The 16352-nt window shown below is 41.7% G+C and overlaps 1 protein-coding gene across 4 annotated transcripts in view; it reads right to left on the reverse strand.

The window, feature by feature from the left end:
- Positions 1-16352, reverse strand: part of CFAP161 (cilia and flagella associated protein 161) — a 134188-nt gene that overhangs the window by 80065 nt on the left and 37771 nt on the right. Inside the window, exon 1 of one of the 4 annotated variants that reach the window (XM_037833214.1) lies at positions 13687-13701. The exons of the other annotated variants lie outside the window; for them this stretch is intronic. The gene's annotated coding sequence lies outside the window, so the exon portion shown is untranslated. Of the gene's footprint in view, positions 1-13686; positions 13702-16352 lie in introns of those variants that run through there. 4 annotated transcript variants of the gene reach the window in all.

Here is a 16352-nt window from a genome sequence, read left to right on the forward strand (position 1 = left end):
AGGATGAAGCTCTGATACATGCAATAACAGGGATGAACCTTGAAGACATTATGTTGAGTGAAATAAGCCAGACACAAAAGGACAAATATTGTATGATCTCCCTGATTTGAAACAATTAGAATAAGCAGACTCATAGAATCAGAATCTAGAATATAGTTTACCAGGGGACTGGGAGGGGATAGGGAAAGGGAAGTTAAGGCTTAAAATGTACAGTTCCTCACGAATCTTGAAGATGATTGTATAAAAATGTAGCTTAAGAGGGGTGACAATGGGATTGGGAAAGCCATAAGGGCCACACTCCCCTTTGTCTAGTTTATGGATGGATAAGTAGAAAAATGGGGGAAGGAAATAAACAAACAAACAAAGGCACCCAGTGTTCTTTTTTACTTTAATTGCTCTTTTTCACTTTAATTATTATTCTTGTTATTTGTGTGTATGTGGTAATGAAGGTGTCAGGGATTGATTTTGGTGATGAATGCACAACTATGTAATGGTACTTTGAACAATCAAATGTACGATTTGTTTTGTATGACTGTAGGTATGTGAATATATCTCAATGAAATGAATATTTAAAAAAAATGTACAGGGTTCCTGTTTGGAATGATGGAAATGTTTTGGTAATGGATAGTGGTGATGGTAGGTCAACATTGGGAATGCAATTAATAGCACTGAAATATATATCTGAATAAGATTAAAAGGAAAAGTTAGATTGCATATATGGTAACAGAATACAATTTTAAAAACAAAAAAACCATGGAACTACACTACACAAACAGTGAACCCTATGTTAAAACACAGACTTCAATTAATAGTACAATTATAAAACTGTGCTATCATCAATTGTATCAAATGTTCCACAGCCAGGCAAACTGTTGTTGGTGGGGTGGTATATGGAAATCCTGTGTTTCATGCACGATTTTTCTGTAAACCCACAATTCTTTAAAAAAAATATATTTAAAAAAAAATGAATAAAATACTGAATATCTTTTAGGATTGTTTGAGTGCAGATAATATATGCCAAGTATATAGATGAGTAATAGAAACTTACTAAATCCTCAATATGTACCTATTTCCACCAGATACTTTTCACCCACTGTCATGGCTTCTACCAGTTCTTACACTTACAACTTCAACATCTATGTATCTTTTCCTTAGATCTCTCTTCTGAACTCTGGGACCACATATCCAATGTTCCTAGAAATCCCCTCTCCCATCAGACATCCTCTGGCATCTCAAACCTCACACGTCCCAGGCTGAACTCATCTTCCCACCAAGTCACTCCCCTTCAGGGTTCCCTGGCTCCATCAGTGGCATCACAAGCACCCCGGTTGCCCAGGACAGAAACCTGCAAGTTCTCCTCACCAGCTATACCTTCACATATCCCTTGCCAAGTTTTGTACACTGTCTCTCCAAAATATTTCTTTATTTCTTTCTTTCCTTTCCATGTCTACCATCACTTCCCTGTACAGGATCTTCACATCTTTTTCCTGAGTTACTGCCACAGATCCCTCCTTCACTGGCTTAAACCATTGAAATCCGTCCTCCATGCTGTGACCTTTTTGCAGTGTGCTTTTTGGAATTCTGAATTTTATCTATGGTGGAGATAGTGGTCATTCTTCTTCTTTCATTTGCTCCTCCATTTTTTTTTTTCAGCCTTCTTGCAGTTGGGACGGGGACTGTGTAGATGTTCCAACCCATCAAATGTGAGATTAAGAGACACAAGTCACCTCCAGGTACAAGCATCGAAAAGTCTAGTTGCTCTTTCCCTGTCAATGTGATCAAAGAGGCCACGTGTTCCAGACGGTGCTGTTACAAGATAGCAGTGCCCCTTTCTGCGTGGATCCCTGGGTGACTGTGTGGAGCACAGCCCCCAACTGATCTTTCTTGGACAAGTAGTATGAACAAAAACTAAACCCTTGCTGTATTAAATCACTGGGAGTTCAAGGTTGCCTTTTGCTGTAGCATACCCTAATCTACCCTAATACACTGACCATGTCACTTTCTTGCTAAAAACCCTTAAGTAACTTCCCTATGTCTACTAGCTAGGATCCAAACTCTTTACTGTGGCCTCCAAGGTCCACTGTTGTCTGGTCCTTGCCTACCTCTCTCACCCATCTCTGCTAGTTCTTATTTCATACATTACACTGCAACACCAATAAACTGCTTGTTTCTTGCTTCCAGACCTGTGCCCCCGATCTTCCCTCTAGCAGGGCTGCTCCTTCCACTATCTTCCTCTTGCAGCCAATTCTTATTATTTTTAAAGATGAAGCTCAGAGAATCACACCCACCAAGAAGCCTTCATTCTCTTCAAAACACAGGCTTGAGAAAGTGTCCCAAATCTGGGTTCCCATATTACCCTATTCACACATCTATCAATGCATTTACCAGGCTGGATTATAGTCACTTCTATATGTCTGCTTCCATCCTCAGACAAAACCCAAAGCAATAACTATGTCTTATTCAACTCTATAATACATTCCTTTGCCTAGCAGTGTTTTAACCATAGCCAACATTTGATGAATGCTTGCGGACTTACTAGTTAGGCAAAGGGGTTATGACTGATGATGGCAGATACAAGAAATTCATGTAGTTGGGCTTTTACAGTTCCAAGGAACAGAGACTCATGCAGACCACCTCCAGGAAGAGGGGGCTCTCGGAAGAATACATGAGGAGCTGCGCAATCCAAACCAAGCCTCACCAAGAAGGGACCATCTCCAGAACCTGACTATAACTCTAGTAATCTAACAATCTAGATGTTGAGCAGATACCCTAAAACAAAACAAGATGTAAGATAGCATGTATAATATGATCCCACCTGTGTTTTAAATGTTCTAATTGTAAATAGAATTACAGAAGTACAGTTTTTAACTTTGGGAAAGAAGAAGAGAGGGTGGGTCCAGTGGTCTGGAGGGATGGGGTAGCAAAACTCTGCTTTTTATTTTATTTTATACTATATTTTTAATTTTGAAACTTCTACCATGAGCATGTATTACTTTTATAACTTATAAAAGTAGTTCAACCTTTTTCTTAATTCTCTGTAATAACATGGTCTTTCTTTTTGGTTTTCCACTCTGGAGAACTCATCTGCCAGTCATCTGGATTATGACAAGTCTGGGGTTGCCTACCACCTGAGAGGGTCCCCCACCCTGGGAAAGGAATGGGAGTGGGTAGCTTAGCCCAGCTGCTCCAGATGTTAGGAAGAAATGAAATGCTCTCTTCCCCTTAATGAGGTTGTCTTTTTGTCCTTCCTCTCCATCAAATGTCAAGGACCAAGATTAGGGTGTGAGCCTTGGGGAAAGGGCCAAGGAGGCTGCTCAGCCTTTATTTAGTCCTGGCTTAGACCAGAGGAACTAAGAAAGTTCTGTGGCTCACACATGGGCCTGGGTAGCTCACCAGGGCCAAGGATTCCACAGAGATTTAGGTCTAAGGTTCTCACTAAAAATAAATGAAATATGCCCCGCCGTGTCCTTTGCAGGAATCCCCCTCAAAGTCTTGTAGGCACAGTAGCAGGCATAGCTAATATCCAGTGTCAAGTAGTGTTCTAGTTTGCTAATGCTATGGAATGCAAAACACCAGAGATGGATTGGCTTTTATAAAAAGGGGGTTTATTGGCTACACAGTTACAGTCTTAAGGCCATAAAGTGTCCAAGGTAACACATCAGTAATCAGGTACCTTCACTGGAGGATGGCCAATGGCGTCCGGAAAACCTCTGTGAGCTGGGAAGGCACCGTGGCTGGCGTCTGCTCCAAAGTTCTGGTTTCAAAATGGCTTTCTCCCAGGACGTTCCTCTCTAGCAAGTTTGCTCCTCTTCAAAACGTCACTCACAGCTGCACTGATTTCCTTCTCTTTGAGTCAGCTCATTTATATGGCTCCACTGATCAAGGCCCACCCTGAATGGGTGGGGCCACGCCTCCATGGGAATATCTCATCAGAGTCATCACCCACAGCTGGGTGGGGCACATTCCAAGCAAATCTAATCAGCATCAAAACGTCTGCCCCACAAGACTACATCAAAGATAATGGTGTTTGGGAGACAAAATACATTTAAACTGGCACAAGTAGGGACTGCCCAGCTCAGGTAACTGAGCCAGACGCTTTCATCAGCCCTTCCAGATCTCCTCTCCAGCCTTCCCCACCCTTCCGTGTGCCCAGCAGGCTGCCCTGTGTCCACTGCACCAATACACTCCCTGGCCCTCTAGCTTCCTGTTGGGTTTGGCCAATGGAAATCCCCAGCAAGAAGGAAGAGAGTTAAGTCAGGGTATTTATTCTCCAGGTTTCTCACTGTGAGCTTGCTTGCAAGTGACAGGGTCCCTTGACCAAACATCATTGCTCCTCTCAAGATGTGTTGTCTACAAGTCTTTCCCCCTCCAGATTCCAGTAGCTGCTCCCTTTCCACACCTGTCTGAGCTACAGAAGCCCCAGATTGTATAGCTGCACTACTCTCCTAAACCCCACACCTGTATTATTACTCCCTTTCTTAAATCTTCCTCAAATTATTCAAATCTGAATGTGTCATTTGTTTCCTGTGGGAACACTGGCTGGTAAAATAATTATCTATAAAGAAAACCTGGAGGGACTGTTTATCTCTGGATTTTTGAATGTAGAGGGCAAAAGCATCTGTTCAAAATGGCAAAGCCCAGGAGACAAGTTCCCAAAGTGGAAAACCAAACAGAAAGAGCATGTCATTACAGAGAATTAAGAAAAAGATTGAAATACTTTCATAAATTATAAAAGTAATACATGCTTATGGTAGACATTTCAATGGTAAAGCCCACTGCTTTGAAAACTTTAGAAAACATACGGTTATATGTACATAACCATATCCAACCATCCATATTAGCTTCTCCTTCCTAGGAACTGATGAGAACCTGTACCCCATGTGATAAAGGAATGATTCCAGTCTAGTCCATAGGGCCCCCGTGTGTCCTCGATCATCCTTGTCCCAAAAACCTAGGATGTCCCCTTTTGCTTCAGGGAACTTATTATGGACTCTTAAGTCTTTGATGTTGCACAGCTCAAAGTGCCTCTGTAAGTCACGGGTTTCTACACAGGCTCTGCATCCTTTCAATCTAAACTGAACAATTCGACACCAGCGTCACCACATTAATGAGCTGCTCGATGCCTCTGCCCGTATTGCTCCAACCTGAGCCCTCCGGACATGGTCAGCAGGCAGTGACCTGCTCCTGTAGGGACAGGAGGGGTTCTTTCATTGCCTGCCGATAGGGTCATCTTCCACCAGGTAACCACATTGATAGCCACTCCCCTCATGAACACTTCCTTTGCAACATAATTAAAAATCTCCAACTGGGGTTGCTCAAAAGAAGGCAGGGAGACACCTCTGCTCCTTCACTTCCTGCCTAATGTGATGTGGGAAGAAGGAAGTTGATCTAAATTCTCTTTAGAAGCTGGGAGTTCCTGCCAGCTTCTTTTTTTAGAAACTCAAGGTGTTCTGCTACCTGGAAGTGAGCACCAGGGTACAAATAAGTTTCTAAGACAGTATTAGAAGAAAAGGATTCAAAATGCTCATCTTTTACTGGGACCAAGGTCCTGAAGATGAGGAAACCCAAGTTCTAACCTGGCTCTGCCACTGTTATATACCTTTCAATGCCTCAGTGTTCTCTTTTGTAAAACGGTGGCAATTGAACAAGAATTCTCTTAATCCGCCCAGACTTAACAGTAAAAGTTCTTATGGCATTACTAAGGAGGATCAGAATCTTCTCTTTTAGGGATCTCATAGGATATACAGTCATCTGTCCCTCTAACCCCTGCTCCAGAAAGTTGTCAGGCAAAACTCGTTTCTACCTTACAATGTCAAGGTCATTTCTCCTTACAGACCAAATCAGAGATAAGGGAACTTCTGGCAATTGGTCACACAGACTCTTTTACAGCCCCCATCATCTATTAATTCCTGGTTGCCAAACTGAGTCTCGACTTGCAGAGAAAACTGTGACTTTCTTTCCTTCAGGAGTTTTTACTGTGAAAGCTGCTTTTGAAATATATTCAGACAAGGGTGCAAATTTGTCACAGTGACTGTGTGTTCTGTGTATCAATGTCAAGAAGCCGTCCCAAGTGAGTCAGCTTCACTGGACGCTGGGTCTGGTAAGGCAAAGAGAAAAGAGAGGCCCATCTTCCCAGCACAGAAGGCATTACATCTCCGCAGGGCTGGAAAGCAAGGGCTGTGCAGGACAGGGATAGGCGATTTGCCTCCTTTCACAGGAAATGGGTGAAGCCCTGCTCGAAATTATTACTCAGACGTTTTGTGCTGTGAAGGAAATGTCTTCAGATAGCACAAAGCTATTGGTTTCCTGTTGCGAATCGAGGGTTTCTGGCTTGCCCAAGAATGGACAGGAAAGGAAAGGGTAGTTGTCCTTTGGAAGTCCTTGTTTAATGTAAACTCCAGCTCAAAGTTTCCCAGGATGCTCTGAAGGGTCAGAGGGGCGGCTGGACATTGGGAAGAGGTCATGTTCATAAGGCAGGCAGTGTGAAGAGAAGAGTGTGGGCAAGTAGCTGTGTGACATGTTTATATCCATAAACACTTGTTGAGCAATTCCATGCACTGGGCACTGTGCAATGTGTCCAGTATACCAGATGGCTTAGGCAGCCCTGTACCTCCAAATAACAGTCCAGTAGTGGAGGAGGACAGAAAGACAATTTTTTGACAATGTGATACGGGCTAACATGGAGCTATGCCAAGAGGACAATGGAAATATATGGCTGTATTTAGGACCAACTTTATACCTCTTGGGCTGAGTTTCCCTTGTTTATAATCATAGTAGGGATAAGAAGTAGAAATTCAGATTTCCAAAATAGTAGTAATAAACAGCTTTTTTGCTTCCTGTCTGGAATACCGACACGATGCAGCAGCCACCTTGCAATGAAGAAGTGACAAGCCAGACACTAAGGGTGGTGTGGAATAATATAGAAAGTCCCTGGTTTCCTGATGACATTGTTGAGTGCACTTCTCAGCTATGGACTACCTACTTTTGCATATCTTATTATGAGAAAAATAACCCTCACTTGTTTAAGCTACTATTTATAGTTTAAGCCACTCGATTGATTGAATACATTCCTAACATGAAATGTTAGGATATCTACATTAAAATTAATAGCAATATGAGAAGTACAGTATTAGAAGCAAGCAAAACAAGTTATAGAAGCAAAGAAGAGGAACCCTCCCTGGAGGAGGTAGCATTTTTGCTAATCTTGACAGAGCAGTAGAAACTTTCCCAATGTGTAAAGGCAAGAAGGACACTCCAGGGTGCAGGAACAAGCATGTGCAAAGGCACACAAGCAGTAAGAACCACCAGGAAACAGAGTAGAAGGAGAAATGGTGTCAAAGAGAGAAATGCAGAGCAAAATCAGAAGTTTTGGCTTTATCTTTTTTTTATTATTATTAGAAGAGTTGTGGGTTTACATAAAAATCATGCATAAAATTCAGGGTTCCTATTATTAATACCTTACAATGGTGTGGTATGTTTGTTAAAATTGATGAAAGTTCATTTTTATAACTGTACTACTAACTATAGTCCATGCTTTAACCTATGGTTCATTGTGTTGTGAAGTTCCTTGGATTTTTTTTAATTTTTTACTCTAGTAACGTGTACACAACCTAACATTTATCTTTTTAACCACATTCAAATATATAATTCAGTGCTGTTAATTACATTTATGATGTTGTGCTACCACCACCACCATTCATTACCAAAATTTTCCTTCATTCCAAGTAGAAACTCTGCACATTTTTTTACTTTAATTCCCTATTCCTACCCCCACCCCATCCCCTGGTAATTTATATTCTAGATTCTGACTCTATGGCTGCTTATTCTAATTATTTTGTATCAGTGAGCTCATGCAATCTTTGTCCTTTTGTGTCTGGCTTATTTCACTCAACGTGATGTTTTCAAGGTTTATCCAAGTTGTTGCATGTATTGGGACTCTTTTTACAGCTGAATAATATTCTATTATATGTATATACCACATTTTGTTCATCCATTCATTGGTTGATGGACACTTGGGTTGCATTCATCTTTTGGCAACTGCGAATGATGTTGTTTTCAACGTTGGCATGCAACTATCTGTTCAAGTCCCTGCTTTCAATTCTTTGGGGTGTATACCCAGAAGTGAGATAGCTGTGCCATATGGCAATTCTATTCTTAAATTTCTGAGGAACTGCCAAACTCTCTTCCACAGTGGTTGCACCATTTTACATTCCCATCAACAGTGAATAAGTGTTCCTATTTCACCACATCTTCTCTAACACTTATAATTTTCCATTTTTTAAAATAGCAGCCATTATAGTAGGTGTGCAATGGTATCTCATTGTTGTTTTTATTTCATTTCCCTGATGGCTAATGATGTTGAGCATCTTTTCATGAGCTTTTTGGCCATTTGTACATCTTCTTTGGAGAGATGTCTACTCAAGTCCTTTGCCCATTTTTTAATTGTATTGTTTGTCTTTCTGTTGTTAAGTTGAAGGATTTCCTTACATATTCTGGATATAAAACCCATATCAGATTATGCCGTTTCCAAATATTTTCTCCCATTGTGTAGGCTGTCGTTTTACTTTCATGAAAAAGTCCTTTGAGGCTCAAAAGTTTTTAGTTTAGTTGAGGTCACTTTTATCTATTTTTTCTTTTGTTGCTTATGCTTTGGATGTAAAGTCTAAGAAACCACTGTCTAACACAAGGTCCTGAAGATGCTTCCCTACATTTTCTTTTATGAGTTTGATAGTTCTGACTCTTAAATGTAGGTCTTTGATACATTTTGAGTAGATTTTTGTAGATGTGCAAGGTATGGCTCCACCTTCATTCTTTTGTAAATGGAGATTCAGTCTTCCCAGCACAATTTTTTTGAAGAGACTATTCTTTCCCCACTGAGTGGACTTGACATCTTTGTCAAAGATCAGTTGGCCAAAGGTGTGAAGGTTGATTTCTGAGCTCTCAATTCAATTCCATTGGTCTATGTCTGTCCTTGTGCCAGTACCATGCTGTTTTGATTACTGTGGCTTTGTAAGAAGTATTAAGATCAGGAAGTGTGAGCCCTCCAACTTCATTCTTCTCTTTCAAGATGGCTTTGGCTATTCAGGGTCCCTTATCCTTCCACATAATTTTGATGATTGGCTTTTCCATTTCTGCATAGAAAGGTGTTGGAATTTTGATTGGAATTGCATTGCATCTGTAGATCACTTTTGGTAGAACTGACATCTTAGCAATATCTATTCTTCCAATCCATGAATATGGAATAGCCTTCCATTCATTAGGTCTTCTTTGATTTCTTTTAGTAATGTTTTATCATTTTCTGTGCACAAGTCCTTTACATCCTTGGTTGGATTTATTCCTAGATAATTGATCCTTTTAGTTGCTTTTGTAAATGGAAGTTTTTTCTTGATTTATTCTTCCAATTGTTCATTACTAGTGTACAGAAACGCTACTGATTTGGGGGTATTGATCTTGTACCCCTCCACTTTGCTGAATTCATTTATTAGCTCTAGGGGCTTTGTTGTGGGTTTTTTAGGATTTTCTGTATATAGGATCATGTCAGCTCTACGTCACCTGGCCTAGAAGGCCCTATCCTAAGCCTTCAGAGCAATGGCCTTCCTGACCCCATCTCAGGTCTCTAAAGGATTCCACACAAGCTCCAAGGGTTGCCATTGAGGACCTTATTAGCCTCTTCTCTCTACTTTGCTTGATTACTTTGCCTGCATTAACCTGTAGACACACTGACCTTCTGGAATCACTGGCTGTACTCCTGCTAACCTAACCCATCATCCCCTTGGCCTGCTCCACCTCTCATTAATCACCCCTGACCCTCCAAGCAGAATGAGCAGTTCCTCAGCAAGCCAAGAGGGACAATTCATCCACCCTGTGGTTTCAGGTTGGAAGCAATAATTTCAGGACAGCATTTCTCTGTTTCACAAAATGTTGGTATCCCATGAGATATTAATAGGTAGTCTGAAAACATGTTCCACTATTCAACTGAGTAAGACAAAGCTAAATAGGGTTATTTTTTATTGCAAATCATCTCAGAGTTTTTAATAGGCTAATAATTATTGTAAATATTATATCCAAAACTAATTTGGGGAACTTTATTGGTGAAAATCCTAGTTTCATTACTCAGAATTCTAGACATTTATAGAACTATAATTTGGGGAAATGTTGTACAAGGGTAAAGTGTCCCCAGGGGCATAAGAGATCCCACCTCGCTGTATAGTTTTTCCTTTCCCTGTCCTATTCCTGAGTCTGACTAGCAAAGGAAAATAAGGTGGGTTCCAGGATTAAGATTTAATTCCTTCTGTGAAAGAAAAGGAGCAGGAAGCCACTGCAGCCCCTTGAAGGACTGGCAATAAAACTGTGAACTCCCAGGGAAGACAGGCAGGAGGGAGGCCAAGAAAGAAAAGGAAAAGAGTGGGGACCTCCATTTGCTTCACTCAGACACAAAATCCTGTTTAGAGACGTCGCTGCCTGGCCCAGGCTGTTGATATTTCAAAGCAAAGAAAAAAGTAGGTGGGAAGCAGAGAAAAAATGTGGAAATGGGACAGGAGAGGAACACAGGGATAAATATGGCAATTTCATTAAGAATGTTCTTCTATTTCAGTTTCTTCTCTCCTCCCCTCCCCTCTCTCCCCGCTTTCTATTTCTTTCTCTTTCTGCCTATCTCTCCACCAATTACCCTAAAGCTATTTGAGTCCCTTTCCTCTAATTAAGGTGTCTTCCTAAGCCCAATAAAGTTAACTTATTTCATAATATCTAGGCTTTGCTTTAAAACACTAGAAAAAAAGAGGTAAGTGTTCATAATAGTTGAAATTGGGTGATAGATATATGGGAGTGCATTATACTATTTTGCATACGATTGCAAGCTTCCATGAGAAAGCTAATAAAAAATGAAAACAAAACCTCCTTTGTCTCGAATGGGAGCATGCTTACCTATTTCTCAGAGCTGTCATAAGAGGTTATAAAACAAAATTCATAAAACAAACAAAAAAGCAAAGGCCAAAGAAACAAAGAACTCGAATGTGCATGAAGAGTTGGGAGTAATTACAGCATTTTAAAGTTCAAAGTCCTGATCAGTCATTGAAAAACAGCCCACAGCTTGCCCATTTTTCTCTCTTCCAAGCACCAAAGAGCTTTCTACACTCCATTTCTGCTTGACAGTAATTTCTAGACTTCCTGCCTTCCTTTATGAACTTGTTATGTCTCTGTCCTCTCATTCCTGTGAGCAAATAAGCCTTATAGTTTTGCCCTAATGACAGAAGAGCTGCAGGGAAAGGAAAGCAGACAAACAAAAATTAACAGGAGGGCACTGAAGATTTTAAGCTGACATATTTTCCTTCTCTCCTCTTTCACATGAGAGTCCTTCAAATCTCTGAGGACAGCCTTTGCCATCTTTCTGTTTCAAGGGTTCTGCCAGGTCTGCTTGCATCCAAATCAAGAGGGGTACTTGATGCAGACACTGAATCCTGAGCCAGTCTCTGAGCCATCAGGTCTCAGGGCAGGACCTAGGTGGTCCCCGTGGTTTCAAGGAGAGACTTTAACTCTGCCCAGTCTCCTCAGGCTAAATATCTCTCCTTCCCCAACAGCACCCCTGCCAGTCAGGAGGCCTCAAAATTAGGTGAGTTTGAACATTATATGAATAGAGTATGGCACGGTGGCAAAGAGCACTGTCTTTTGAGTCAGATGAACAGATTGTGGCTTCAGATTACATGATCTACTTCCCCACCTGTAAAAATGCTTTACCAAGGATGCTCCCCTCATAAAACTATGATGAGTATTGACTAAAACAATCCACAGAGCACACTGATTGGCACTTGGTAAACCTCAACAAAAATAAACTATTCTAGTTTAGAAGTACTTGCTGACTTTCAATAGAATAAAATAATATCTATTTTATTTCCCAATTGCTCATAAGTCATCAATTTACTAGTCTTTTCTAGAAATGTGCCAGAAGGTAAAACTAATTCACTGTGAGAGAGGTTTGGGATTCCCCCTTTTCTCTCTTTATTAGAAGAACTCAGAGCAGCATTTGACCATTTCTAATTTCTATTTTGACCCCTCCCTTTCCCATTGCCCTTGATTTCTGGAAGATTACAAGTTCTGCTTTCACAGCTGCACTTCCTCTCAGGTTGTTGGAATTTAATTCATCTGGGCCCACAGACTTGATTCCAATTAAAGTAGTCAGACCCTCTTTTCCTGCCCCCTCATATGTCTTCATTCATTCACTCGGCAAATATTCTGGAACAACAGCGCCGGGCCAGTGCAGTGTTAGATACTGGCAAGACAAGCTCATCGTTTAATGTCTTTAACATCACTTCCCTCTGCATACCATTTGCTTCATCCTTTTAAGACTGACGATTATTCCCCTTGCTGTGGAAAATGGAAGCAAAGTAGGAGTTGAGCAGTTTTGCTTCCTCTTTCTCCCCTAGTAATTTTACTTCATTTCCTCCCAGCAAAGTGCTTTCCCCTGTCTTGTTCTTCTTCTTGAACTAAGCAGAGCCTTAAAAGCCCCTTCTGACGGCCTCAGCATTTTCCCAAGCCTTTGCTCACCCTAGGCACTAACACAGTCTATTTCTGTATGTAACTCAACTTGCATCCTTAACACATGATCGAAATCTGCACCAGAGGAGAGCTTTCTACACAGTTCTATTAGTTTCCTCTGATGCTTCTCTCCTTCTTCTTTTACTGTGCAGGGTAATAGTCAGGATAAGTTAGTTTTTGCTGCAGTAACAAACAACTCCTGTGACTTAAAGCAACAATGAACAATGGTTTATTTCTTGCTCACTCAGCCAATGAGTCATCCTGTGATGACTCAGCAATACAGGGCAACAAAGGCCCCATCATCCTATACTGAACCACGGGAACATGTGCCCTTCTCAGTCAATGCAGCAGGGGGAGACAGCGGTCAGGAGTCTCACACCAGCAGCTAAATGCTTCAGCATATAAGTAACACTTACAGGAGTCACTTCCACTCACAAACCACTGGCCAGAACTTGTCACGTAGCTCAAACCAATTGCAAATTGGGAAAGGGGTTGGGACAAGCACCAGGAAGGAGAACAGAGAGGGGTGAGCACAAATTCCTACCACAGGCTCAGTCACAATCACATGATTAGAATTTCATTTTTCAGACTTTCCCAGACCTTAGGCAATATGGACCGTTTGAGATCCTCTGACCCTAGGATCACATCTACTTCTTGCTGACTCTCCTTTTCTAAAATCTGTGTTCCATGTCCCATTATTCCCACCTTCCCCTTCTGCATGCCTTGACCTCAGTGGTGAGGGTCCTGTGTGAGAAACTCTAGCTGTTCCGACTTTATTCCTAAATACCCTTTTGAGCAACCTGAGGGAAATTTGACTCTAGCAAGGCAGCCCTTTTGGGGATAATTAGAAGACAAGAATGTAGGGGCTAGAAAAAGTGAAGCAGATGGCAAAGAAGTACAGGCTTCTTCTGATGGACTGGGGGAAATAAAGCAGACTAAAGGAAAGGAGAATGCCATACTAGAGCCTTGCCCAGCTGTTCAAAGTGGAGTCCCTGAACCAGCTGCATTTGCGTCGTCTGGAAGTTAGTTAGAACCTTGGCTCCAGCCCCAACCCAGACCTACTGAATCAGAATCTGCATGTTAACTTGATACACAGGAGATTCATATGCACAGTACAGTTTGAGAAGCACTGGGTCAAAGCACTTCAAAACATACCTGTCGTTTTGCAGAAAGACCTGGAAAGGGTCTTTGGGACCTAGTGAGGACTAGCAGACAGAATTCAGCAACTCATCTAAAATCAGAGAGGCATTAAATAGTCAGATATAGTATACAGAGACCAGGAGGTATAACATGCATATTTTCAGCAGCAAAACCCAGTGAATTTTCAAGCATCTTGTTAAAACTGAGGAGGAAGGAGATTTTGAAAAGCTTTGACCAAATAAACACAATAAAAGGGAAATGTTCATATAGTACTTATAATGACAAATATGAGGTGTGCTAAGTGTTATCGATAGTCTCTTAATTTAGTATCTCATTTTAGTAAAAGTACAAAAACCGAAATGGCTTTTGAAGGTCCCCCTGCATCCTCAGACTCTTACACACCCTTTTCCCTTAGGTGTGCATTCCCACTGAAGGTGGCAGGATCAAACTATCCCTCTTGCCCCCAATGATTGAAGATGAAGAGATTGCAATATTTGGTTGTGTCACTTCCAAATTCTTGAGTTTCTGACTGCCAACTCCCCAAGTCTCCTTTCTCTGGACTGCTTTGGTGGTCCTTGTTACTGTACCAGTTCCCGCCGTCATTTTAAGAGGTTGCAGTCCTCACACTTACAGACTATGCTTCACTCTTTCATTGGGCATTGGTTACTTTCTGAGAAACATCTCATTCATGGATAACTTCGTCACAAATCCTAATGGAGAGGATGAAATGCAAACTGATTTCATTCCCAAAAAGGGCTGGTACCTGCCCTTCTGATATGCTGGGATTCTTTTTACTCTTTTTACTCATTTTTTTACTTTTTCAATTGCAAACTCTCTATTGTCACTGATATATAGATAATGTTGGGGTTGAATCGTGACCCCCAAGAAGATATGTTCAAATCCTAACCCCCAGTCCTGTGACTGTGACCTTATTTGGAAAGAGGATCCCTGAAGATGTGCTTAGTTAAGATGAGGCCAAACAGGATTCAGGTGGGCCCTAATCCAACGTGCCCGGTGTCCTTGAAAGAAGAGGGAAATCTGGACACAGACAGATGGGAGGGGAGGAAGCCATGTGAAGACAGACGGAGACTGAAGCGCTGCAGCTGCAAGCCAAGGAATGCCAAGGATTGCTGGCAAGCGACTCGAGCTAGGAAAAGGCAAGGAAGGATTCTCCCCTGCGGGCTTCAAAGAGAGCAGGGCCCTGCTGACACTTGTCCTATTTCTAGCTTCTAGAACCATGGGATAATAAATTTTTGTTGTTTTAAGCTACCAAGTTTGTGGTACTTTGTTATGGCAGCCGTAGGAAACTAAGATAGATTTCAATATAGGCATAGATATATGATACATATATAACATTTCATTCATTTATTCATGTATGGATATATCTGTTTCCCACTGCATGGGGGAAAAAAAAACAAAAAACAACCATGTGCTCAGTGAGAAAGAAGCCAACACACCACAGGAAATGGGAGGAAACTACCACTCTCCATAGGCCCATAGCCTGAACTACCTATAAGAGCTAGAATTCTGTAGCATTTTAAACACGGCAGAAATTGAGGCCTGGCTAACTGCATCCTTATTGTGAGGCTAGTGCTGGAACTAACCCATGCATAGATTAAGGGAAGCAGAGCTCTATCCCTTCCTTAGTTGTGTCTACCTAGCAAGAACCTCAGCAGTGAGTGCTGAGATGAAGGAGGGGAGCAGGGGAGCGTGAGCAGCGACGAATGTCTGTCGCATCACCACAACAATTCATATCCATGTCTGCTGGAGTCAGGCAAGGGGGCACCTCTGAGATCATATTTCAAAGCGGCTCCACCAGAAGCTCTGCGATGTCGAAGAATGCACACATTCTATTGCTTCTGAGGCTGAGTCTGGGAAGGAGAAAGAATGATTTTGGAGGATCCACTTGTGCTGGGCTTTGGGCATTCTCTCAACTGGCAATCAGTTGGTTTACATATGCTGCGTCATTGAGTATGTAATCCTCACTATACAGAGGAGGAAACTGAGGCTCAAGGGTCGGGAAGTAACTCGCTCAAGGCCACCAGTTACTAAAAAGCAGAGCCAGGATTTGAACCCAGATCTGTTAGACTCTACAGCCCCTTCTCTTTCCTGCTAACAGTGCTTCTCAAACAGTTCTGTGCACACAAATATGCTGGGGATCTTGATTCCGATTCAGCAGGTCAAGATTCTAGGGCAGGACCTGAAAGTTGCATTTCTTACAAGCTCTGCTGGTCTCTGGTCCCACTTTGGGTAACAAAATTTGAAAGGACAGCACAGCCCTCAGAGGTTAAGTTCCCTGACAATTAGTTGAAATCTTGGGGAGGAATTTTGATTTTCATGGACCATGGAATTGGTGGAGGTTTGAGCTAATTTAACATAGCTCTTGTGGGGTAGGGAGGCCTCCAGCTAACATCTGGGCTACATAAGTATTTAGTTGTACAGAACACAACTCGTTTTTTTTTGTTTTTTTTTTTAAAGATGCAAAGGATTCTGAAAACTCCTCTTTTGGACTGCAGGGAAAAACTCCCCTGAAGAAAGAAGCCCTCTACAGCCGGACCCAGTTCCTTCCAGGATCCCTAGCAATCTCTCAGGCACCCCCGTTAGCCATCAGCTAGCTTGAGCAGGAATTGCAGACATCACTTCTCACCCCTCCCCTCTGCATACTTTCCAAAATATTACAA

The sequence above is a fragment of the Choloepus didactylus genome, chromosome 4 (assembly GCF_015220235.1).
Source record: "Choloepus didactylus isolate mChoDid1 chromosome 4, mChoDid1.pri, whole genome shotgun sequence".
NCBI classification, from domain to species: domain Eukaryota; kingdom Metazoa; phylum Chordata; class Mammalia; order Pilosa; family Megalonychidae; genus Choloepus; species Choloepus didactylus.